The sequence below is a fragment of the Camelus ferus genome, chromosome 9 (assembly GCF_009834535.1).
Source record: "Camelus ferus isolate YT-003-E chromosome 9, BCGSAC_Cfer_1.0, whole genome shotgun sequence".
NCBI lineage: Eukaryota > Metazoa > Chordata > Mammalia > Artiodactyla > Camelidae > Camelus > Camelus ferus.
The window spans coordinates 30444229-30469283 of NC_045704.1; the positions used below are offsets into that span (position 1 = coordinate 30444229).

At 53.5% G+C, this 25055-nt stretch overlaps 1 protein-coding gene across 5 annotated transcripts in view; it reads right to left on the minus strand.

The window, feature by feature from the left end:
- The window catches only part of ZNF423 (zinc finger protein 423), a 314357-nt gene that overhangs the window by 147362 nt on the left and 141940 nt on the right, over nt 1-25055 (minus strand). The window contains exons 1-3 of one of the 5 annotated variants that reach the window (XM_032486265.1): nt 3486-3872; nt 2752-2910; nt 2398-2482 (exon numbers count right to left, since the gene is read on the minus strand). The exons of 2 other annotated variants lie outside the window; for them this stretch is intronic. The gene's annotated coding sequence lies outside the window, so the exon portion shown is untranslated. Of the gene's footprint in view, nt 1-2397; nt 2483-2751; nt 2989-3485; nt 3873-25055 lie in introns of those variants that run through there. 2 more of the 5 variants (XM_032486263.1, XM_014558255.2) reach the window with 2 other exon arrangements.

The window sequence follows — 25055 nt, forward strand, 5'->3', positions numbered from 1 at the left end:
GAGTGGGGAAAGGATGAAATACTAAAGCCCCAGGGCTTGGTCTAAAGAAGTCACTTTCTAACCATGGTATGAGTGAATACCTGAATGAGAGAATGAATGGATGGACGATGGTTGAATAGATGGATGGATGGATGACAAAGCTAATGACAAAGAAGGTGCCAGGAGCCACTTAAGGAAGCCCCTGTCACGTGGAGGCCCAGGGGTTGACGGCTGGAGGCTCCAGCTGGAAGCTGAGGGGTTAATGAGTTTGACCACTAGCTTGACCACCTGGGCCCAGAGGGGCTGCCCCCACAGAGCCTGTCCAGTGTCACCAGGTCCCTGGGGTGTCCACACATTGTGGCAGAATGCAATTAGTCTAGTCTACAGTGCGGCCTGCATTTGTCATTCCTTCATTTGAAAGAACCTCTTGGAACCAGGGAGAGAGCACGGGTATGTGGAGGTGGGGGATGGTGGGGGCGGGGTGGGGGGGCAGGGCTGGAGGCTGAGCTTAGCTCCCTAGCCTTAGCCTGAATCCCCGGAGAAATGGTACTAACCAAGGAGACACTGGGAGTGAACAGGAGGGAAGAGTTGGGGGTGGGTGGGTACAGGTCTTCTATTTATTCAGACCAGAAGAAAATAAATGGATAGATTTAATAAAATAATAAGCTGAGATTATTAAAGGTACAGCCTTAGCGGTGTAATTTAGTGTGGGATAAAGGGTTTGCATTTTTGTCTGGTAAAACTGGGCAAGTGGATACCTCTTTCCACCAACATGCTGGAGTGTGTGTTTGTGTGTGTGTCCACGCGCGTGAGCCTTCACATGCATGTATGTCTTCCCCCCACCAGGGACCTCCAAAACTCACCCGAAACCTCCCTACTGACTATCCAACACCCACAAATAAGCACGCCCTCCACCCCACTAGGAGCCAAGTGGCCCCCTTGTAGGTTTTCCGGGGAGGAAGTCAGGCCAGCCAAGCACACGTGGGTATCACCCCTTCCTCGCCACCGCTGCCCTGGGTTTCTCCTTCCCTGCCCAAATGGGCCAACAGTTCAAAGCAATTGCTTCCTATTCATCTCGGGAAACTCCTTGCATTCACTCATTCTCTGAATATTTACTGCGCACCTACTCCATTCGTGCCAGGCTGTCTCCAAGTGCTGGGGCAACAAACACACTGCCCTGGGGAGCCTGCATCCCAGGGGCTTCAGAAGGCTGTCCAGGAAGCCCCCTGAGACAGAAGGTTCACCCCCCCATCTCCACCACTGACCAGCTGTGTGCCCTTGGATCCGTTACTAAGCCTCACCAAGGGGGAAAATGGACAGAGCACACCTTCTGCCTCCTCTGGTTGTGGTGAGGATTAAATTGGATAATCCAGGTTAAGCACTTTGGCCCAGCGCCGGGCACACGAGAAATGCTCAATGAATGTAAACTCACTGCAGGTTGTTTCCAGATCAGTGGCAGCAAGAGCAGAGGCCGCTGGGAAGACCCCTGGTTAACCACAGGGCTCCAGCCTTCGGTGAGCCATGCCTCCCACTCTCAGTTTACCCTTCTCCGGAGCATCTTCAGCTTCCCACGTCCTCACACACCTTCCAAGGATCTGGAGTAGAAGTCGGTAATGACACATAACAGAGAGAGCAGACCCCACTGTCTTAGCACTGAGCCCATCATGGACCCAATCCACTCCCCAACAGTACTTCAATCCCCTCTGCCACAGGTTTGGTCCCTTCCAGTGATGGGGAACTCACTCCCTTCTGAGCGTTCATAGCAAGAAGAAATGATGTTATCAAAATCCCTAAGGGAGGTCCTGCTGACCATCTCTCTGAGACACAATTAACAGGAACCCCCAACTCCCACCACCCTCTAAGAGGAGAGAGAATCAGTCGCCTGTTACATGGCAGCCATTTTTTAAAATAACCTTACAATTTACATCATTTGTTCCTTCAACAAATATTGCCAAGTGTCTACTCTGCCAGCCCTGTTTTAGGCTCTGGGGACAAGGTAGCAAGCATAACAGAGTCCTTGCCCTCAGAGAGCAGGGAGGATGTGATGAGAGGAGAATGATAATAAAGCAATAAATCTGTCTGTTGCAAGTCAGGTTTCGATACGAAGAAATGAAGAGCAGGATAAGGGAAAAGGGTGAAGGAAGGGTGGGGTGCTCCTCCAGGTGACAAGGTGACACTTGAGCTGAGACTTGAAGCAAGCCAAGGTGGAATCTGGAGGAAGAGCACTGCAGGCAGAGGGACTAGCAGGTGCAAAAGCCCTGAAGCTGGAACGGGCTAACATGGGTACATTCTAAATCTCCATTTTCCGAGATGCCAATGTGATGCTCTGAGAGAAGGCACTTGTTCTGCCTTCAGAGGTCACAGGCCAAGCTATTCAGTCCCACAGAGACCTAAAATCCAACCCCAGCATCGACTCACTGTGTGACCTGACGCTGGTCTCTCAACCTCTCTGGTCTTGGCTTCAGCAACAGCGAATCAGGGATGAGCATCCTCCAAGCAGGCACTGCCAGGGAAGGGAGGTCCCTGGGGTCCTCTCCAGTCTGCCGCTCTGTGCAGCACGCACCCACCATTCCCCTCTACCCCATGGCACCATTCTCATGCCCGCACCAGCAACACCACGCAGGATTGGTACTCCTGCCAAAACAGCTATTAACCCAGTAGCCAATAATAACACGTTATCCTATCAATTTGCTTCTGAAACGCTGTGTAATTGCAGAACCCAAGTTTGCCATTTCGGTAGCTTGGTTACGACATAAACAGAGAGAAACTCACCAATTCCTTCCCAAGGAGAGCAACCGGCTGGCCAAGAGAAACACCCGCTTATCGCTGAGTACCCACCGACGGGGCCCCACGGAATCCATCAGGAATCACAGCCTGGTGATCAACAGTCAGAGGCTTGTCTCGGTGTCCTCTTGGCATGTCCCCCTGTGACTGAAGAGGAGACTGATGCCTGGGAGGTGATGGCTCAGGGCTATGCTGGCCTTGTGGGTGGCGAGCACTCAGGCAGCCTCCCCGGCCACCAGCCAGGAACCACGGTGCAGGAAGTGGGACAGATGTGAGGGTGTGGGAGGGGGCGGGAGCCAAGGTGCCTAGGGGCCAGCAAGCACTCCAGCCCAAAGGGCACAGGCCATCGGGGATGCAGGCCAGCCTCCTCACAGGAGACAGAGAGGCCAGGAGGCCACCGGATGGGCACTGAGAGAAGGGCCGGGGAAGCCAAGAGAGCAGTGCTGACCCAGAAACCAGGGTGCTCCTGAGAGCCCACACCCCACCCCCACACTGTAGGACCCAGCACAGGTCTGACACCCCGGCCACCAGTGCCTCCTAGGCCTTCGCTTTTTCTCTCCCACTCCAGGAAAACAGTTCCCTTCCTCCTGGATTAGATTCCACTCAGAGCGAACATTCCACTTCCCAAGGAGCCAGGAGCCTCTGATGGGACTCTTGGCGTTCTGGTACAGACACCAGCCTGTTTTATCCATTCTTCCCCTCAGCCCCGCCCCTCCACTTACCTCTCCCCCCTGCTCACCAGGGCGCCCCAGGACAAGCTGTTTGATGCCCTAGCTCCGGGCATCCAGCTGCGGGGCAGGCGAGGGCTGGAGATGCGCTTCCTACTGCCCTACTGGTGACCTCAGCCCCAGGACGCACCCCCACCCTCGGCCTCAGCCGGGGAAAGGATGGGCCCAGCGTGGCTGCTCCTGCCGGCGCTTGGCAGAAAATCCAGCTAGTGGGGAGAGGAAGGGCCTCGGGGAGGGGGTGGGGGAGGAGACAGAGCAGGCCAAAGGCTCGGCCACTCAGCCAGATGCTGACCCAGTTGAGGGCCCCAGGCCCCAGGGGTGCCAGGGAAGTTTTGACTCCCCCGCCAGCTCTGGGATTCCTGCAGAGATGAGAGGCCTGGGGCAGCACCGCTTCAGTGCCTGTGCCTGAGGCTGGGGTTAAAGGAGGAACACAGGCTGCCAGGACAGGGTGGGGGACAGCCCCTCAGAGGCACTGGGTGGGGTGGGTGGGGTGCCGTCTGCGGGAAGGAGCTCTCAGTAAATGGAAACCAGGCCCCAGAAACTGGCCAGGCCACAGCGGCTGCACAGCTCCAGGGAAAAGCCTGCTGCTCCCTGAAAGGTGCCCCAACCCCAGCGAAAGGCGTGTTAAAAATGAAAGGGCAGGGAGGGGACCAGGGTGGCAATTGGCTGCAACCACACAATCCCTCCTTCTTTGTGCTCCAAGTACCTCCACTGCTGGCACATTATCCTCCAAGGCCGGCTGGCCCGTCAGTGCTGTAAAAAGCCAACTCTCGGTGCAATTTTTCTCCCTTCACTTCTCTCCACGGCCTTCAGTCAGGTTCCCAGCAGAGCTGGGCCTGAGCTGCCCCCCTGGGCCTGGAGCTCAGCATCATGCTGGGCCAGGCAAGCCTGAGTTCCCCACACCCACCACCTTCATTTTCAGAGATTCAGCCCTCAACACTGAATCCTCACCCCTCATCAGTGAGGAAAGAAACCAGGGGTAGGGGGAAGGCAGGCCAGGGACACATGACTACAGGTGACAGTTTGGGGTCTGTGGGATCCCAGAGTCCTGACATCAAGAGCTTGGTGTGGAGTGGAATTCAAGAAGTGTAGATGTCATCTACCCATTCATTCGTTCATTCACTCATTCATTCACCTATTTGACAGACGTTGGTGGTATGCTAGAGCTGGAGGTGCGGGGGTGGGGACATCGCAGGCACGGTTCTCACCCTACGGCGTTCACAGCCTCGTGAAAGAGACAGACGTTCTATATGTGCTGACATCTGCCACAGCTGGAGAAGTCCCCAGAGAGGGGAGCCAGCGGGGACTGGGGTGCAAAAGTGTGCCCTCGAGAAAGCAATCTCTACATTGAGACCAGCAGGATGAATAAAGATTAGCCAAGGAAAGAAAACAGGGATGGACACAGAGATCCAAGCAGCTGCCCAGCACGTGCTAACACCTGAAGGTGAGACTGAAGTCTTCGACCGTTTCCACGAAATCTCATCTGTCTCCTCTCTCCGAGCCAACCGTGGTGGGTGGCCCATCGCTAGCAGTCCCGCCCCCAGCTCCCAAACTCGGGGAGCCCCCCCAGCTGGCACCTTTAAGTGGCTAAGCCCATATTCCCTAAATTCGAGACCTTCTTTTCCAGCTGAAGTTCTTGTTTAAATGTTTTCATATGTTTATTTTTAGGGGGAGATGGGAAGAGAAAAGGGAGTCCTGAAGGTCTTTAACTTTTCAGGGGAAAAAAAATTAATAAATAAATAAAGCCTCAAGAAAAGGGCATGGAAAGGTCTCTGCATGTGTAACCACTGAACAAATTAAAATTAGCTCATTTAATCAGCTCCTAATGGCCTGGCTGTCCCGAGTGGGCCCCGGAACACAGCAAACTTCACAGCAGAAACGAGCAGGCCAATGTCAGCTTATCCTACAACAAAGGGATTGTCTAAATAGCGCGATCAAAATGCGGTGAAGGCAGTGGAGAGCTGGGGAGCCCAAACTCGGCCCCCCAGTTCCTGGTGGGCCCCCCACCTCCCAGCTTCGTCCCTTTGAACGGACTTGTTCTCTTGGCTTTTGTGCTAATTATCTAAACATGTGTGTAACTCTGTTCTACAAAGTGTGCTTTAACCAGCAGAGAGAACGCAAGCCCCCACCATACGTTCCTGTGGGCCCGTGGCCCCGAGCCCCAAGCTGTCAATCTGCCTCCAATGCACACACAAACACACACACAGACACACGGACACCTACACACGCCACAGTCACATACACACACCACAGTCACATACCCACACAGTTCTGTCCAAAGTCACATGTCACGCCCAGTTACGTACGTGGAGTTATATGTGTACAGTTCCACACAAGCACCATCACACACACAGTGACATACACCACACACACGGGCACACGAGACACACAGTTCTCCGGTTCCCATCTAACAGCTGGAGCGGGGAGGCACAGCTCACACCAGACCCCCAGGGAGGGCTGCTGTGCGCACACCTGAGGCCCAGGCTGGTAGCAAGGACTCTTATTTCCCTGGAGTGGCTTCTCTACATAACTTGCCACCTGGGCTAAGTCATTAGGGCAATTGAGGAGCGGGGAGTGAAAGGCCAAGGAAGGGAGACTGGGGGGCCCAGGGAAAAAAGGGCTGGGGGTGCACAGTAGGTACCAGGGGGAGCCGAGCCAGCAGCCACTCCCGGGCTTGGCAGGGAGGCCGGGAGGCAGCTCTGCTGCCGATGCCAAGCTCACCTTCCCGTCCGATGGCTCCAAGCAGCTGCCCTGACGCCCTAAGCCCTCGGTGCTCAGCCCCGTGGGACACAAGCCAGGCTGCGTTCAGATCCCGGCTCCACCACTCACTAGCCCTGAGCCTTCGCCTCCTCCTCCATCAAGTGGGAAACGGCAGCCCTTGAGAAGTGTGCCGATTAAATTAGACGGTGCCAGTAAACTGCCCAGCACAGGACAAACGACATCAGCCTTTGCTGCCGCTCCCACTCATACACACGGGCGTAGTGGCCCAAGAGGACGGTCAGACAGCAGGTTAGTAACACAACCAGACGAGAGCTAGTCGTTTTGTAGCTTTCAATTTCTTGCCCAACCCCAACCCCCAGAGTGAGGGAGGGGAAATAAAAAAAGAAAATCAAGGACATTAAACAGGGTGTAAGGAGTCACTGACCAGGACAATGGGACCTCTGGAAGGCTCTGACCTGAAGTGCAACAACGCTTCCCAAACGCCTGCACTCTCTGATTTCCACAGCAACACCCTGGGGATGTGCAGACGTTATCCCCGAGTCACAGACATGGAAACCGAGGCTCAGACAGCTGGGGAGCCTGGGCTGGCGTCCTGGGGTGGCCAGTGGCAGAGCCAGCTTGCAAAAGAGTCTGCCAGGCTCAAGGCCACGTGCTCATGCAATGCAGGGCCTGCTCGCCAAACTGCAAACTTTCCTCCTGAAGGACTCCTAGAGGAAACCCATCCTGGGAATCATCTCCCATGCACAGCTCCTGGGGTGGCAAGAGCCTCAGACCACTCAACCCAGACCCAGGAGGGCAGCTCTTCCCCCCAGTGGCTCACAACGGCCTCAATACCCCACACCCCCATGTCGAGGAGGGGGTCAGCAAGGACCCTTTCCCATTTCACCAACTGGGAAACCGAGGCTCCGAAGTGATGGGGGTGGGACGCTCAAGCTGCCACAGCTCCCGAGTCACTCCCAATGGGAGCTGAGTCTGCAAGTCTTGAGTCCTTCCAGACTGAGACTCCTACCGTCCCGGCCCTGCCCTCACCCACCCCGCTCTTCCTGGGATCTGTTCCATGCGAAGCACATCTGCACCCCCAGGGAGTTTCAGAAAAGGGACCTGGATACGGGTTCCAGCCAGCAGGTGAATAATGGCTATGACCAATCCTGTTTAGGGATCCCATTCTCCATTCAATTGGCAGGGCCCAGGCTGACCCCTCAGTTCCCTGATGGCAGGAGACTCAGAGCCACCTAAAGCAGCCTCAGTAAGAGCAGCAGGACCTGGGGAACAAGCTCCTCCTCTACCAACTCACCAGCACCTACAGATCCTACATCCTGCAGGCTCCCCAAGCCCTGTCCCCAGAAAGCACCAGGCCACCCAGGAGGAAAGAAGCATGGGCAGTGGAGGTCAACTGTATGGACTTGGGTTGAATCTTGGCTCTGCCACATACAGGCTGTGTGACCTGAAGAAAGTGACCTTCCCTCTCTGAGCCATAAACCTCAACTGTAAAATAAAGATAGTAAAAATGGGTGCCTCCCTTCCCAACTTGAGGATTGAAAGGGATGATGTCTAGCTCAGTGCCTGCCCCAAGCTCTGACTGTTAGCCCTTAGTAAGTGCAGGGAATGTGGTTGGGGAAAAAAAGGATAGTCTCAAATCTGCCTCCTCTCCTACAAGGGCTTCCACAGAGGCCCAGGCCATCATGCCCACCAGGCAGGATGTGGGAGCCCTTCCTCTTTCAGACTCCGCAGGACAGTTACCCCCATAGACTCCCCTCAGGCTCATACTCCCCTCAACTGTCCCTGAACCAAGCCCAGCAGGCAGCTGATGGGGAAGCCCAGAGCACACGGCCCGGCCCGGCAGGCCCAGGACGGTACGGGCGCCTCCTTGCATGGTCTGGGCCCAGGAGGCCAGAGTTGGACCCAGAAAACCTCAGAGGGCCCCGAACTTTGCTCTCTTATGATAAGGATTCAGAAGAGAAACACAGGGGAAAAAAAATAGTTGGCAGTCTTGCCCCAACCCACACACGGAGTGGGCCACCAGCTGGCCTTGCCTCCTTGCTCCTGGGCCCTGTGGCCCTACACGCCTTTCTGCACTGAGCCTCAGTTTCCACTCACTGGCTCTGCTTACCTGGCGAGGCTGCAGTGAGAGTCAGAGAATGATGCCTGGGGAGACGTTCTGTAAACTGCCAGATGCGGGGGCCACAGGTGGGATCCCTAGGGACAAGTGGGACAGGGAGGCAGTAGACACCAAGGGCAGGCACAACCTGCCTGCTCCCCTAAATCTGGGCAGTGTCCACAGAAGGAGAAGATGCTAATGCTGGAGCTGATCGCTCCCTCTGGGGCCCAGATGCAGCCAGAATGCAGGCAGGGCTGGTCCAGCTGTTGCCTCCATGTTGCCCAGCACAGAGAGAGGCAGTCACCCAAAACACACAGCACACAGTAGGTGTCAACTAGTTAATGTCAGGGCTTTCCCAGCCCTTAACCCTGCTTCTGCAAGAGACCAGTGTAGACAACCACAGATCACATACCCCAAAAAATGGCTCCCCCACAAAGAAAGAAGACTGTACCTGCCCTCAGCCACCCTCAGGCATCAGACCCCTCGGGCTGTAGCCCAGGAAGGGTGGGGGGGATCCGCCCACTTTACAGGCCACAGGGATGCTCATACCTGCTTAACCCCACCAGCAAAGGGGCTCAGACAGAGGAAACCATCCGGCTGGGGGGGCCAAGAGTTCAGGCCTTGAATCCCAGTCCTGTCTCACTCAGCCCCATGTGCCATCTCCAACAAGGGTCCTTCCCCAAGTGCTCCAGCTCCCGCTGCCCCCAAAGCTGTGAAACTTGAGTGAAACGGCGCACTGCCTCGCTCTGAGCCAATGTAGGCTACAATTAATCTGAAGCAGGGATTTTCTTAACTGCTGGGTTTTACAACCAAGACAGAAGAGATAAAGTACAGCTAGTTGACAACGCTGGCTTGAGGCTAGACAGTTAAAGCATCGTGTGCGTGAGTGTGTGAGTGTGTGTGTGAGTGTGTGTGTGTGTGTATGTGTGTGTGTAGGGGGCTCTTTGAAAAGCCCAGTGTGGTGTGAATGGATTGCACCTGCAGGAAAGAGCAGAGGCACTTCCCCGTGAGAAATGTTCAGGTCCCTTAGGGAGTCGGCCAGACGCATTCACGGAGGACGCAAGTATCTCAAAAAACATGTCTTACCGGGGAGTAAAAGATAAATATATAAATAAAGGGAGGTTCACCACCAATTTTCCTAATTGCCTTCCTTTGCAGGCACATGCAGTTCCACACCCCGCAGCCCCTTCTGAAGGCGGTGTCCGAGCCTACGGGATTCCCACAACCAGGAAGGCCAAGCATCCCTCATTAGCTGTGCTGGGCCACCCAGGGGGCACAGGAGAAGTGGTGTCAGCAGTCACCAGGCCATGTCCCTCCAGCATAAAGCTGACTGCCCCCGGGAGAGGCGGAGGGACGATGTGTGAAGGGGGTTCCTTCTGGCCCTGTTCCTGCGGGGAGCTGCTCACCTGACAGCAGCCACATCTGAAACAGATACAAAGCATGGGCATCAAATCTAGCAGCCAAGCCCCGGGCTGGGCCAGGGGTTGGCCCTTTCTCCACAACCCAAGCTCAAATCAACCCGTTACGGGGCACAGGAGGAACAGGGACAGTGTGCCCTCGTGTGTGCACCTGCCACCCTGGGACGGCTGAGAAAGTGGGGGGAGGGAGGAAAAGGCAGAGGTTGGGCAGTGCTGTTCAGCTTGGTGGGGTTGAAGGACGGCTCCACCTAACGTCTACTGAGCATCATTCTGTGTGCGGCGTGCTACACACCTTGCATACACCTGTCCGCAACCCCCTACCCTACACCCTAGAAGGCAGATGTGCTCCATAAAAGTAATAGACTGTGTTTCCTTAGTATGTGGGAACACCTCAGAAGCAATCAAGCATATTGATATTTTGCAGCAAAACAGATAATCACCAACATGAATTAAACAAAGATTATAAATAGCTTTGCAGGAGACAGGTCAAAGTTTGCTGCTAAATGAGTTACCAAAAAAACAAACAAACAAAAAAAACCCCACACAATTCAAGTTTCAGGCTTTCTGGAATTCAGAATTGTAAATAAGGGGCTATGGACCTATATTGTCTCTTTAATCTTCCCAGTGACTCTATGGGGGAGGTACCATTGCTATCCTTGTTTTCCAGAAACAGAACGTGAGGCACAGAGAGGTTAAATAATTACCCCGCAGTCACACAGCATGGGGGACCCTCACAGCCATCTGGCCTGAGGGTCTGTGCTCTCCACCCCAGGGTCTCCCTTAGTTGACCAAAGTACTGAACCGTGGTTTAAAAGATTCCTGAAAAAAACACTCAAGCATCAGCAAGTATCTCGAGTCCACAGCCCACCCCACCATGTGTGCGGTATTCGGGCCAACCCCCACCAGGAGGCGCTCTACCTGGAGGCTACATAGACCCTGGTGGCATCCCCACACCTGCCAGGGCCCTTGCTAGAGCCCAGAAGCCCAGGGGCAGGTTTCCACCAGCAGGTGAGGCCCCCCTCAACCCTGCCCTGGTGCCCAGGTAATTACTCCCCACCTGACACAGTCTGCAAAGATCATTTTACCTACAACAAATATGCTGAACACATCTGCAGCCTGGGAGAAATGGGCTGCAGGGTAATCTCATTTGACAGAGATCAGTGCTTCCCACAGGACTCCCAGAGGGCAGGGACCCCATCTCTTTAAAGAGATGTGGGAACCCCACAACTCCTCCGGTGTACCCCTGGTCATCTCCGACTTCTCTTTTCCAGCAATTTTTTTCAGCTGCAGGGAAAGATTGCTGCACAGGCAAGATCCTGATGTTCCATTACCAAATAATTACAGGATAATTTCGTAGGTATTAAGACACTCCCACCAGCGCGAGCGGCGGTGTCCAGCCCTCACAGAAGCCGCCCTGGACTGCGAGCGCTTGTTAAGGAGAACTCCAGCGTTGAGAAACACCTCCAGCTGCAGTGCCGGCCCGTTCTTTCTCTTCTTTGATTTCTAATGAAAAATTAAAGCAGGCGCTTTTTTTCAGAAATCCAATGAGACAGGAGTATCAGGCTGATGGGACAAAACGCACGCACGTGTGCACAGACACGTGGGCTCATGCGTGGGTGCACACGCACATACTTAAACACACTGGCACGCGCACATGGACGTGAGCAGAAACTCTCCTTCCTGCCTTGGCTGCAAATCCCAACCCATTCATTCAGCCCTGATGAGGACCCACCAAGTTCTGGGTACAGTGCAGGACCAAGAAGAAGAGACCCAGGGCCGTGCCTCCAGGAGCTTATTCGCTGGAGGAGTTTGAGGAAAGTACAAGGCCAGGCAGACCAGCGTGGGACCATACAAGGACCCCTGTCAGGCCAGAGAGCTCAGGTCTGGCTGGCCAATCAGGACACCACCACGGGGCAGATAGGCCTTGTGCTGGGTCTTAATCTATGGGAAAAAAATAACAGGCCAAGGGGTGAGTAGAGAGGAGATTCTAGGTAGAGGAAATAGCAAGGGCAAAGGCAAGAAAAGACAGCGGCATGAGAATGGAAGTCATTCCAGTCAGTTGGTAGAGAGATAGACAGACAGACAGAGAGCCAGCCAGCCAGATAGACAGACAAAGATAGATAGATAGATAGATAGATAGATAGATAGATAGATAGATAGATAGATGTAGATACACTGGAAGTTCTGTTACATGCACTTTTAACCTATGTGAATTTAGCTACACATTCAGGAAAAAGACTGAGAAATAATTATTTAAACAGCGCCTGTGATTTCATGCTAGTTCCCTCTGTGAGCCAGTGCCCAGGAAGAGTTGAGATGACAACAGAACTTGGCTTTTCGCCTTCCATCGATTGATGTCCCATTGGCCTCTTGTACCATGAATGCCTTGCGTGCCCCTGGAGCCTCGGGTGTGTGCGTGCACAGTACACAGAGCGCTCTCGGGGCAGGGAGTTGCAGCCCAGTTTGCCTCTAACACGCGTCAGTGGCTCTGACCACGTGTGCATGGTGAATGGCAGCCCTGGTGTACACAGTGCACCGTCCCACTTCACAAGTAAGGAGAGTGAGGCTCTGAGAGGTGAGGCCACTCTGCTGGTATCGCAAAGCCAGCAAGGGGCAGAGCCTACATCAGGCCTCGGGCATCATAGCCCCAGAGTCCACCACCTGGACCACTAGACAGGAGAGAGATGTAGACCAAGGGGTATTTCAGCAAAATCATCAGGCAGGGGCCCTTGAGTGGAATTGGACAAAGAGAAAGCAAAGGCCAGGGAGGAAGTCAGTGCAACACCCGACTCTGGAGGTGCTAAGGGATGGACGGTAGGAATGAGGCCTCAGAACAAACTGGATGGCACGGGAAGGGGAATTCTGGGGGAAAGTCTAGCATTTTAGTGAAGAGGTCTTCTTTACTAACTCCAGCCTATGAGCTACTGGTGGCCAATTTGTCTTAGGAAGCGACCACCCCAGCCCTTCCCCTCCAGTCATCACCACCCCTCCCTACCTTTCTCTTGACAGGAGAAAGTGCTACCATCCCCAGAAGGCCTGGGAAGACCATCCTTCCCGCACCCAGATGGACAGCATGGTGGACAGACAGCTTAGAGTTATTCAAGGCAGAGGGTGAGGTGTGCACATCTGTGGTGAGTCCATCTTCCCTCTAAGTGTGTCATGCATTCCCTCATGCCAACATTACAAGGATGTGGGAAGAATACCAGAAACAAAGTCAAAATTCCCAGCTGGTCTACTAACTTGCTGTGCGACTCTGGAAATATCACTTAACCTCTCTGAGCCTCAGTTGCCTTCATCTGTTGATTCACCCATGCAATAAAGATGGACACAGGCCCCGTTATGTGCCAGGTTCTGGGCTAGGAGTAGATAGAGGACAGTCAGTCAGTCCTACACGGCTCATAGGTCCAAAGCCCGCCCTGGATGCAATGTCAAGAGTTACACATCCCCACCCACATGCTGGAACCATTACCTTGGCCTCCGCTGACTAAGTGGAAAGACTGTTGGGAATTCTGAAGAGTTTAGCCACTCCCAGAATCCCTTTCTCCTGGGCCAATGACCAGCACCACGGGCAGCCGGCCACCCTACCACTTCCTGGTGCCATCAGCCAGGACCGGGCACGTGGAAACTCAGGAGCCTGGCTGCAATGGTCTCCGCCACCACGGCTGCCACCGCCCCGCCCCCCTCCAGCTGCCTGCGCGCCTGCTGCCGCCGCTGCTCATTTCCAGGCAAATGTTCTAGTTAATTAAAACACATCCAAGTGCTCACACGCACATGAAGCCAAGCTACAATATCTGCTGTACCCGACAGTGGCTTCTCTTCTCCAGCCTGGGATCCATACAGGCAAGGGAAGTTTCCAAAGCTGTTGTTATTGGCACCAAGGCTTTGCTTGCACGGTCCTACTGGGCACACACACACTTGTACACAAGGTATGTGCGGGTGCACACATGTTCATGCACACATACATTTGTGCCCATGACACACAAAAATGTGTGTGCAGGCATGTGACACACACAGACCTACGTACGTGTGCACGCACACACTCACACCTACAGGCACATGCACCACAGTGCTCCTTCCTCCAGGAAGTCTTCCCCAGTTACTTTGGCTTTCCAGCTCACACCATGAGCCATGGTTAGTAAATAAACACTCACAGCAGGAGGGAATGAATGAACTGATAAATCAATCGATTGATCGTAGATGCCGTGAGCAATCAGGAACAGCACAGCTCTGGCTCCAAGCCCCATGTTGTGTGTTCGCTAGATCAGTAAACTAGGCTGAATTCCCCAGGGACTGGAGCCGGCAGGAGGGTATGACCTCTTGCCCTTACACCTTCACTGAGGAGCTTTGCCGGGCACTAACCGAGGTCCATGCACACGCATGTGAGTGTGCACCTGTCGTATGTACCCGTGCATGTGACCAGAAAACTTACCTCCCCAGATCTGGACATCCATAACAACCAGGAGCTGGCAAACCAGGAATCTGGCCTTTGAGGCCAGGAGATAGAAAGCCATTCCCCTCAGTAGGACCCGACCCCCAGCAAGGAAGCAGCATGTCTGGCAGTCCATGGGACTTCCTAGCACTGTGGGTCCAAGATGGGTACACAGCCATAACAAGGCAGGTGACTCTAGATGATAAAACGGCCAGGATGAAGCAGCTAGCCATCCTGCCCCAGTAAGCATTTCTGGCACACTCCAAGTCCACGGAGACCACCTTGCCAGTAGGAACTGGAAACAATCACGTTCTTGAAAAGGGTTTGACACCCAGGCAAGAATTCGGCCACTTGGAGCCCTGGACGAGGCCTAGCAAGGATTTCTGTTCATGGAGATGGGGGCATCTGTGCTGGGTATCTCAAATTACACCACATGGACAACGGAACTTCTAACTCCTGCCATGGGGCTGGTGAAGCTCTCCACAGAGAGCGGCATTTGAAAGGATGTTTGGAAAGGAGTGGAAACAGTGGCCCAGCAGTCATCTTAGTCACCCACTCAAAACTTGATCCTGGGCCAGCAGTTGAACATCACCTGGGAGTTTATGAGAAATGAGGAATTCTGGTCCCGACCTGGACCCATTGAATCAGAAGCTGCACTTTAACACATTGCATTAGTAACTGTGGTCATCTCAGTATGAAATGAAATTATATATTTCTTCTTTGAACTTATCTGTTTTATTTTTCAAACAACTACTAAGTTGTCAGTACATAAACACATGCTGAGTTATTTGCACCTGACTATTTCAGCAAAAGGAACTATTAGGCATTTCTTTTGGCTTAGGGGTGCCCTGAAAAAAATCACAGACGCTAAGGCATCGTGAACCAAGAAAGCTGGGAGCCTCTGAACTCTATATGAGGTGCAGTCTGGGACACAGCAGGGAGTAAGGAAAAGTCCCTGCCCTCAAGGAGTTGACAGTCTGGTGCAGGAAGTGGATAGTAACTGGGTAATTAACTGACCCTGTAAGACGTTAGGTAACCAGAAGTGAACGAGAAAGATAAAGCAGGGCGAGATGTTTATTGGCGTCTAGCATGTGAGCCTTGTCTCCAACTCTCCTCTCCATGTCATTGTGTCCCCATGTCAGACACCTTTCCTCCCTCTCCTCTCACCCCTACACAGTTAGCCACCAAGTCCTGTCCATCCCGCATTTAGCCAGGTCTCAGATCTGCCAACCAGACTCCCCACCTTCACTGTCATCACTGGGGTCCAAGCCACTGTGGTTGTTTGTTTGTTTGGACCACTGCGTTGGACTCTAACACGTTTGCCCACATCTAGTCCAATCCAGACACAGATCTCCAGGGATCTTTGCAGAGCACAGGTCCACTCACATCACTGCCCTGCTTCACATCCCTTTGAGACGTTCCCACTGCTCCAGATAAAATCCCAAATCTGCCCCACAGGCTAGAAGTCATCTTTCCCTTGGAAGTCAACTTCTCCGACCTTGGAATCAGATTCAACTTGTCATTCTCATTTCTTCTTCAATATTGATTTTCACATAATACCTGCTTTTTATCCACAGCAACCACCAAAAGTACAGCTTTGCAAAGATATGATGTCATCAAAAGGAATATAGAGCAATCTAACATTGAAATAGTGGACAACCCAGAGGTAAGGAGTTCACATCATGTCCCACAGATGTTGAGTATTGCTGTGTTCCCCTTAAAATTTTAAAATACATCATAAAGCTCTGGTGGGGCAGCCATGCTGCCCTGGGGTGCCTTGGCACAGTTTGGGGAGACCAATTTATTGAATGTATAGATGGATGAATAGATGAATAAATGAATAAGAAGGATTATGAGAACCTGAAACAAGACACAAAAATCAATCTTCACTCCACACAATTGTTCTCAGATGTCTGTAAATGACCCAAGAATGCCAGCCCTGACTTCAGAGCCCACTGGGTCTCCCCATGGGTCTCAGTCTTCCCAACAGTATTCAAGCCAGGAGCCATCAGTATACAGCTCAGGGGTCATCAGTATGCAGGTCTGGAGCCATCAGCCACTTCCACTTGTAAAAGCACAACCTTTAAGCCAGACAAGTGCCTGTGCTGATCAAGGCCAGTGGGAAGAGGCAGGGAGAAATAATTTTCTAAGAAATGTTCATGTCCCACAGAGTGTCCCTTATCTCTGAGTAACCCTAAAGTCGGGACCACAGTCCTATCCAGTAAGGAGACCAAAAAGCTTCCCTGATTTTGAGGGGTCAAATGTTCAAGTCTCAGGTGAGCAAAGCAGAAAACCCACATGAGGGACTCAGTACAAGTAGGAAGGGAGGTGAGTAACAAGGGGTGGGTTTGGGAGGATGGCCAAGCACAAGGCCTCCTTTGTCTCCAGCAGCGGCAGCGGTCCCGCTAGTTTGGGGAAAATGAAATCCACCGGCATCCAGACTAAGCCGCTCCCAAGTCGAAGTGGAAAATGAGACACGGTGTCTCTTCTGGCACCTTCCTTCCCTCTGGGCAGCAAAGCTTTTGTGACCGAGTGCTTTTGGGGCTGGGGAGAGGGGAGAAAAACTCGAGTGCATTAACACTGTCAAGTTCTTATCAGCCACAGACTTCATAAAACCAATGGGACAGATTTACAAACCTTGGCGTTGGAAGTAGGGATGGGGAGATTAAATGGCAGGGTGTGTGCAGCAAAGCAGAGGCTAATGAGACCTCAGACCAGATCGTTTCACCACAAATGTCAGGGACTTCAAAGTGACGGTTCCCAGCCCGGTCTGCAGCAAGGGGAGCCCGCGGGCACGCCCAACCCCAGGGCCTGTGCTGCTGCCTCCAAGCGCCTGCCCATGGTTCCTGGAGGAGGTGAGCGGAGGTGGTGAGCGTAGTAATGCCGGGCTGTCTGGACTCTGCACGTTACCATCTTCCAACATCAGGGTTTTTTCTGTACCTAAGACAGCGCCCCCTTGTCACCCCGCTCCATCTCTGCCCACAGCACTCTCCTCCTTTTCTCTCCGCCTCCCCTCCATTCCCCTCCTGTTTCTCTTCCTCTCATGACCACCTTGTCCAAACACAACCCCCCACCACTTCCTCTTCATCCCATCACCTTCCCTCTGTCCCACCTCCCTGCCGGCCCCCTCCCTCCATTCCCTCATCCTGCCCCTCAAAAGAGAAATCTCCACCCTCCTTTCCCACCCTGATCTTCAGGCCCCTCTCTCAACCACAGGAGAAATGAGCCACGAAGCAGACAAGGTTGCGGGGCTTGCTGCAAGCTGCCGGGGCTGCCCAAACGATGCACACAGAAGGCCCAGCCTCGGGGAAGAGCCTAGGGCTGCCAGACCCTCCCAGGCCAGATATACAAAGCTAGGGTCTGCAGCATCAACTTGGCCTGAGAATCCCTTCCCCTCCCTTTCTCTGTAGCAACCGCCCTGGCCTGGAATCCCAGGAGTGTTGCTGCATCTGGCCAGAACAGATCCTCGGACAGATGGGATGTCGCTGAGCACGGCAGGAGTGCCTGGGAGATGGGGAGAGGGGAGAGAGCTGGGCTTGTAGGGGTGCTGAGCTGGCAGAAGCCGTAGGGGTGGGTCCAAGAGAGCACAAACACAAGGGAGGGCGGCTAGGTTCAAAACCCATCCCCATCACTCCCAGGCTGTGTGGCCTTGGGCAAATCAGAACATCTTTGAGCCTCAGTTTCCTCACCTGTAAAATGGGAACGAGGTCACAATACTCACCTCACAGGGCTGCAGTGGTGATGAAATGGGGTGCCGCCTGTCCTTAGCACTCTAAACAGTAGTCATTGTCATAATGACAATTATTATAGCTGTGCCCTGTGTTGGTGGCTCTGAGTAGGTGTCAGGACTGCAACAGAGTGGTTGTCTAAGAACCCCCCACCCCCCACCCAGGACTTCAACTCCAGGGCCCCCACCCTGCTCTGAGCATCCCCTCCCATCTGTGTCAGGGAAGGGAGCCTCGGGGCTGAGGACACTCCCAGCAGCTTGTCCGCCTGCTTCTGAACCTGATAACGAAGAGGCCTCGCTCCAGGCTGCAAAGCTATAGTGCCCAGACGACTGAGGAACGCCTGGTTGTCCATCTGTATTCTCCTCCAGTTATAATGCTGTGGACAGGAGCAGAGGCGTGCCTGGCGCCTGCTACTATGTGCTATGTGGCCTCTCGCTCAACAGTATTTACTGAGCTTTCCTGTGTGCCGCCACCAGGGCACTGAGTGGTGGCTGCGGCAGAGGTTGCCCTTCCTGGAGCTGACTGTGTCATGCGGGAAGATAGACCACGATCAGAAAATTATACCAAGTAAGTGTGAAACCATGACTGCGGTGAGAACTACAAGGAAGAAATTAACATATATTCTTATATCTGATATAAGTACATTCCTTCTTTAGAATCCCAGATCTTATGGGGGGAGGGTATAGCTCAGCGATAGAGCATGTGCTTAGCATGCACGGGGTCCTGAGTTCAATCCCCAGTACCTCCATTGAAAAACTAAACAAATAAACTTAATTACCTCTATCTACCCTCTGCAAAAAAATTTTTTTAAAAACTAAAAATTAAAAAAAAATAATAAAATAAAAAGAATCCCAAATCTTAGAATGTCAGAGGTGGGTGAGATCCACCCTCACTTTTAGACAGAAAAACTGATGCCCAGGGGACAAAGGGCCAAGTTCATTCATAGCCACCCAGCGGTGACCCAGAGCCAGAACTCAGTTCTCCTGACCCCAGATTCAGAGGTCTTTCCTCTTCGCTCCAAGTCCCATGGAGAACTGTCCCCTCAGCGGGGCCAGGGTCCAAAAGGAATCTGGGAGGAAGTGAGGCCTCCTGTGAAATTCCAACATGCCAGGTGTGGTGCCAGCATGTTACCCACATCTCGCCCTGGACCCTCACACGGTTGTTAGGAGCAGCTATGTGGACCACGGACTCTGGAGGCGAGTCAGACCGTGAACTCACTGGGCGGAAGAGCAGAGTTTATTACGTTCCCTCTGGTTATACTCCGGCAAATCCACGTGTGCCTGGATGAGGACCAAGAGAAAGGATGTAAACAGGAAAATAGGGTGTCTTGAGAAAAAAAAAATCCTCATTATCCAAATTCTACTAACTGCTGTCTTTGATTCATCTACTGAATTCTCAGGTAGTAAAACTATAGTTACATGGCCAGATACATCAGGGATACTTACATTCTCAAACTGCTGGGGAAAATCGAGGAGACATTTATAAACTATCATGAGGAAGTTCATGCCATTAATTAGCCCAAAGGTTGGATGGGGAGAGACTAGGGCAGAGATGAAAAGACCCCAGGCTGCGGGTCAGAAAACCATCTTACACAGCGGTGTATATGCCTCCCCACTGCCAGCCCAGACCCGGCCACGTCTCTCTTGGAAAGCCTGCTTTTGGAGTGAGGATGAAGAAAGCAGGAGCTGAGTCCCCAGGGTGCTGGTAGGGAGGTGAGTGGTCCCATGACGTCAGGCTCCTCGACCCCAAGGAGCAAATCCAGGAGAGCTGCCCTGGGCTGACAGCAGAAATCCGGCTCATGAAGAGCAGGGAGCCCATCTGGGGGCCCCGTCTTCCCAGAAATCCTCCCCCAACCGGCGCTGTTTCTAGGCCTCTCTCTTCAGGCTAAGCAGGACCCATTCCCACCCCAACTCAGCTGCCAGCAGGAGCTGCTAAAGGTGGGCAGTCATAAGTGAATGGGCCCTGTCAGGCGGGAGGAGTCGGAGGGCTGGCCCCCAGGCTCCACACACACCAGGCAAAGCAGATTTGTGTGCAGCCTGGATGGCAGATGGAAACATACAGCCCTCCCGCATCAACCCAGAAAGGCAGGGGCACACGTGCCATCAGCACGGCTGCTGGCTGTGCCTGGTCTCAGAGGCCCGGTGGCCAAGAGGACTTCTAAGGAGCAAGGACACTGGAAAGGCTGCCTTCATCTGGGCAACAAGCAGCGCAGTCAAGTATGCAAGCTCAAGGGCCGGCACTGGGCTCCCTCCACAAGGTGGGGAAGGAGGAGCCCAGGGTCAGACAGCACCCGTAGCACCATGTTGGAATGGCTCTGCGGCCTCATGGAGCAGGTCCCCTCGACACAGGTAGGCGTGTGATCAGGCTGGGTGAGGCCAGCTGGAGACAGTTCGGGGGACACCCTACCTTCACGCAGAGCAGGGTCTTGGGGACTGAGTGACAGCCAGGCTGAGGCCCCTCAAGCTCGCACCCCGCTGCCCTCATCAGCTTTGCCCAGGCCCCCACCCTGGCCCGGCGCTGGAAGAGCAGAGATCGTAGGAGCGGCTCCACCCAGTCCTGTTCTTCCTCCAGGCCTCTCCGTTTCAGAAGGCCTCTCCCTTCACCCCATGCCCAAGCCAGAACCCCAGGGGTCATTCTGGCATCCTATGCTCTCTTGCCACCAATCCTTGATTTAAAAAAAATTTTGTTGAGGAGGATAGGTTGATTGACTGATTGACTGATTGATTGATTGATAGATAGAGGTACTGGGGATTGAACCAGGACCTCATGCATGCTAAGCACGCATTCTACAACTGAGCTATACCCTCCCCACTCTTGCCACCAATCCGGTCATTCTGCTGCCTAGAACAGCTCTCCAACATGCCCTCTGCTTTCCATCCACACCACCTGCACCATCACCTCAGCTTCCCCACCAGGTCCACACCCACCCTCCTCAGAGCAGTGGCTGAGCAATTCAGAGAGCAAGTGTGACAATGCTGAGACTCCCCAGAGCTCCTCCTTGGCCCACAAGGCCCGGCCCCACCCCTCTCCACGGTGCACCCCCTTGCTCACCACTCTCCCAAGACTGCAGACATTGTCTCATTTGCCAAACACCTTCCCACCATGGGGTCTCTGAACCCTCTCTCTGGACGTCCATCCCCTATTATTTCTATTCATTGTTCCACTCTAGTTTTCAACATCAATTATTTGGAAAAGCCCTTGCTTCTCTCTCACATTCTTCCGTCTGGACGTACACGCGCCTCTAATAATATATGTAGTTATGTGGCAATTTGTCAATCGTCCTTCTCCACATGACCAGGCCTGCCTTGGTCGCCACTGTTGCCCAGCACCCAGCACAGAGTCTGGCACATAGTAGACACTCAATAAATATCCAGTGACACTTTCAGTAAGTGAAAATCCTCGTCCCGGAGCCTAGGGTAGATAGGCAGGAAGGCCAGCCTCAGACCCTCCCAGGAATGAACCACTAACACTGCCCAAGGACGGGACAGGTCTAACAGGTCTAACAGGAGCCTGTCCCCACGGTGGCAGGATGGGCCCACGCCCTCATGAACACCAAGCATTCAGCGCAGGTGGCACGTGGCCTCAGACATCATGTGCAACAGAACGCGTTGCCAGGAAGGCCCTTGCATCCACCTGGGAGCTAGTCCCTCTCAGACTACAGGCCTGCCCAGTCTGCCCCGAGCAGGGGCTGCAGAGCCCTGGCCCTCTGGCCTCTCCTGCTGGCCCCACCTTGCTCCAGCAGCCGGGGGACAGCCACCCCCTCATTCCCTCCACACGCAGGGCTTTCCTGGCTCCCAGCCTTTGCCAGCACTGTAGTCTGACCAAGAAAGCCTTCTTCTTTCACATCTCCTCTGAGAGATTTCCCATCAAGACCTGAATTTCCAGCTTCTCTTGGAAACCCGGAAGCTCGAGCAACACCGAATCCAGTCTCCAGCAAGGCAGCTGGCAACAGTGACTGGGGAGCAGCTGTTCCCCTCAGCGAGCACAGGTTCTCCATCACCCAGCCCCAGCCCACCCCTCACCTGCCCGAGCCCCAGCATCATCTGAACCTGCAGGTCCACACACGCCCCATCGCAGGCCTGGATCGCAGGCTTCTTATCATCAAGACCTCATCTTCTCATCTCTGTCCATCCCACAGGGCCCACTATTGGGAGAGGCTCTGAGTTTGCTCAGGAGATGAGGAGCCGAGAAGGATGTGGAAAGGGATCAGAAAATGACACCCACCCCTCAGCCTCCCACCTCCCCTCATCTGGCCAGGCATCTCCATTTTATCTCAGCTACCTGAGTTACGGGTTCATATACCCGCTCCTGTGGCTTGTCCCTTATAGCTTATCAACATCCACTAATAAACAGTGTGCAGGCCTTGCATGGTGCCGCCAAGAGAAGCCGGGCTTAGCAGGCGGAGCCTTCCCTGTCTGGCTTGCTCTCAGCACATCTTTGGCCATAAGGGAACAATTAGGAAAAACTCTCTTCAGGTTATATTTAGAAAGGAGTGGAAGGGGAAACGCTTCCTCTAGTAATTTTCATTCAGTTGCACACGACTGCCCATCCCCACCTACCCCCAGGCCAGCGCCACAGGGCAGGCAACAAACCACCTCTTCCAGAACATGGGTTAAAATCAAGCCCAGCCTCTGCCCAGCCCTGATTATGCCCGCGTTTAAAAATAAGATGTGAAGGATGCATTATGTAAGACCTGTAACACTCTCCTGCCCACCTCCGACTCTGGAATCAAAGATCATCATTTCTGCCATCAAAAAAGAATGAAAGAAAGGCAGGAACAATGAAAATAGCTGCCCAACATGAGCCAGATCAAAGGCGTGGGCACAGAAAATGAGGAGCCAGGGGGGCCTTTAATTACTGCCTGCATCCTCCGAGTCATGTGGCGAGAGGGGAGAAGAAAAGTTTTGAAGGCCACCAGGTTCCGTCCTGCTGCGGCTCCTGTTTCCACCGCCAGCACCAGTTCCCGACAAACTCACGCCTTTCATTTTCCTCCCTTTTTTCCCTCCTTTTTCTCTGCCCCCCACATGCCAGACAGGACTCCCGGACTCCCCAGTGCTCGCCGTCCACCAGCAGCGAGAGCTCAAAGGGGCTCCTCAGAGACCCCGAGGAAGGGACTTGCCCCCTCTGGAAGGCTGGAAGTCAGGTGGGCTCAGCCCCAGCAGCAGAGGGGCTCAGGATGGACCCCGGGACCCACCGTGGGAGCCGTCGCCGCAGAACATGCTGACTTTTTTTTTTTTTTTTTTTTTTGCAAGTCTCCCTGGTTGAGAGGGGAAAAAAAAAACTCTTCAAATTCACATTGGGCAGGGCTCCGTGGGGCAGCAGATCAAACCTGAGGACTGGCTGTTTGAGCTCAGCAGCAGAAAAAAGGATTGCCCAGGGACCGAGCTTAAGTAGAAGCTGGATTAAACTTCAAACGCAAACTCCCTCTTTTTCTACACAGCAGACAGTCATGGCTAATATTGCAATATGGACTCTGAAAATGCATTACAAATAACTTACTCTAGACCCAGACTTGGGCCTTTTGTATCAAGGGGAGGAGCCAGGGAAATAATTGCGACAGAAAAGACACATGGGAACACGCCCTCTTGCTTGGTGGAGGGAAGTCCATCAGCTCGGGGCCCAGGAGGCCAGCAGCGGGCCTCCATTCATAAGACGACTTGCTGGAGAGCCGGGCAGCTCCCCTGGAGACTGGATGAGGCCTGGGTCTTCCCCAGGTATGAGAATCCAGGTAGATTTCATAGAAGAAGAAATGCCAGGACAGGGTGGCAAAAGAGTGTTACATTTTAAATGTCTAGTGATTTAAATAAAGCACTGACACTCTTAACACCCATACTCAAACAATGGGGTATAATTGTGTTATTCACGTGATAAATGAGTGACATTGATATAGGAAAAAAACTTACAAATTCACACACAGGTGATGCGGATGGGAGCAGAAGACAAGCTTAAGTTGTAAGTTTAAGATTTTCTTCTTTCAACACCTTCAGGGTAGCCCTGTGGCTCCTCGGGGGTCAGGAGCCAGGTGATGGCTGTGCTCCAGACACCAGGATGAGCCTGTGCTGGGCTGGGGTGGGCCAGCCCTAACTGGGCACTGGCAGCCAGCACCCCAGAGATCTCAAGAGATCCTGGCTGTGAACATAGGCACAAAGGTGAGAAACTGGAGGCCTGGGTATAGGATGAGGGGCATCTGTTCCTGTTTGTGTGTGGTGGCTCAGGACATGCGTCCCAGATGGTGTTGTGTAATAAAGAATTTTGGGCAAGGATATGCTGCTTTCCTAGAGAATTTTCCTAGAGTATTTTCAGGAATACCCAAAGCCCATCTCCTTAGGACGACTCCTCCCTGTGACCTCCAGGGGTTCGGAGGTGCTCACTATGTCAGAGAGATGGAGGAGACCTAGCCCTCCCCAGAAGGCCCCGGAAGAGGCCAGTAGCCCCTAAGAGTGAGCAGCCTCCATGTGGCTCACACGGGGGTCCCAAAGGCATGTGGCACCAATTGCTGACATCTCCAAGTAGCTTTACAAAGGGCAGCGACAGGCTGGGGTGTTGCCAGCTGGAAACGAGTCTGTGAGTTGCAGCTGGGAGGGCTGTCCTCCCCCCGACAGAAAACCCAGGGTGGGTCCTTCCTCACAATGGCCACATTTCTGGACCCCACAAGGCCCCGCAGGCTCCCGGGGCAGTGACCCAGCCCAGCTGTAAGATAACTTAACAGCCAAAGGACTGTGGGTGGTACCTCTCCTGGGTCCACCCAGGCACTGTGGCCTGGACTGCTTCATGCTGTCCACCACCCACTGGGGAAGGCTGCCTCCTCTCCAGACCCTACCTCACCCTATCTAATCCCTTTGGAGTGTCCTGTTCCAGGCGAAAGGAAACAGAGCCGCCATACACTGACTGTCGCCCCAGTGTGCCTGGAGGTGCGCTGGCCCTTCATACTCATGACCCCTCTGAATCACCATGCCAGTGAGGCCTCAATGGCCCCATTTCACAGAAGGGTAAACTAAGGCTCACAAACAAGTTAATTGCTAAAGATCACAGGCTTTGGGCAGAGAAAGACTTTGAACACACGACTGGTTCAAAATCCAAATCATCTGCTTTTCTTTCCACGGTGTGACACCATCTCCCAAAGATTCTTAGAGCTTCCACCCCATCACTGCTCATAATAACAGCAATGAT